This window comes from Sinocyclocheilus anshuiensis, unplaced genomic scaffold (genome assembly GCF_001515605.1).
Source record: "Sinocyclocheilus anshuiensis isolate Anshui unplaced genomic scaffold, SAMN03320099.WGS_v1.1 scaffold1826, whole genome shotgun sequence".
Lineage (NCBI taxonomy): Eukaryota > Metazoa > Chordata > Actinopteri > Cypriniformes > Cyprinidae > Sinocyclocheilus > Sinocyclocheilus anshuiensis.
The window spans coordinates 80747-82232 of NW_015542582.1; the positions used below are offsets into that span (position 1 = coordinate 80747).

The 1486-nt window shown below is 32.6% G+C and overlaps 1 protein-coding gene across 1 annotated transcript in view; it reads left to right on the top strand.

Moving 5' to 3' along the window:
- The window catches only part of LOC107694419 (TELO2-interacting protein 1 homolog), a 16483-nt gene that overhangs the window by 6093 nt on the left and 8904 nt on the right, over window positions 1-1486 (top strand). The gene's annotated exons all lie outside the window — the stretch shown is intronic.

Sequence of the window (1486 nt, forward strand, 5' to 3'; positions counted from 1 at the left end):
AAAAAAAACACTTTTGCAACTATGACCATCCACAATATCCCAGCATTTTAAAATTGCTTAAAAAGGACATGGAAATGAATAAAGTTTAGTTTATTAATTTATAAAACAAAACAACAGCACTAATCTGCTTATCGAAACTCAAATTGGAATCAAAAATGACACCAAGATTTTTTACGCAGTCATGAACATTTGAAGATAGAGAACCAAACTAATTAACTATGTCAGAGGTCATATCTGGTGGGGCGAAGATAACAATTTCGGTTTTGTCATTGTTTAGCTGTAAGAAGTTCATGTCCATCCAACATTTTATGTCACACAGGCAGTCAAACAGGCCAGACACAGAACCATTCTTATGGAACCATTCTATTCTCTCTTACTGCGATGTCATTTCTATTTTATAATAAATGCTGTATTGAACTTTCTATTCATAAAAAAATTTAAAAAATTTAACGTTTCCACAAAAATATGAAGCAGCACAACTGTTTTCAACATTTATAACAATCAGAAATGTTTCTTGAGCAGCAAATCAGCATATTAGAATGCTTTCTGAAAGATCATGTGTCACTGAAGACTGCAGTTATGCTGCAGAAAATTCAGCTTTGAGCACAGGAATAAATTACATTGGGAGGACCCAAAGTAGTGTTAATTTTGACAGGCATTTTTGATTTAGTCTTAGTTTTTTATCTTGAGACAAAAATGCTTAATAGTCTTAGTCACATTTTAGTCATTTGAGTCTTTCATATGACTTTCGAAAAGTCATTGCAATTTTGTCAACTTTTAGTCATTACTTTTAGTCAAACTGCAGTTACCAACATTTATTTTGGAAGCTATTTTATATTTAGTCTTCAAACTAAAATAGTAATTAATTATTTTCTTATGAGAAATTCGAATCAAGAATTGAATTTGGAAAAACTTGAATAAAGGATGACAATTTTCATTTTTGGGTGAACTATCCCTTTAACAGTAGTGAAAAGGGAGCAACTTATAAAAATTATAGCTGTTCATATATAATATATATAATTTATAATTTTTGAAAAAGCAGCAGAATAAGACAATAAGACAAATACGAAAGAGAAACAAATTAAACTAAATTTTTCAGATTCAGCAGGTTTACTTAACATATTTATTTAACATATTTTGTTGGTTAACGACACAGATAGTTACTTAATTAGGAATGCTGTCCCTTTAAGACGGAAGGCATGCATGTAATACTGACACACATTCAGTTTTCACCCACTTGTTTACGTTCACTTAATTCATAACCGACTGTATTTACGTGAGATACTCTACACCAGTGGTTCCCAATCGTGGTCCTAGTGAACCCCCAACACTGCACGTTTTTGGTGTCTCTCTTATCTGACACTCACATTTGAGGTCTTGGAGTCTTCACTAATGAGCTGATGAGTTGAATCAGGTGTGTTTGAATAGGGAGACATCTAAAATGTGCAGTGTTGGGGGTTCTCCAGGACCAGGATTGGGAACCACT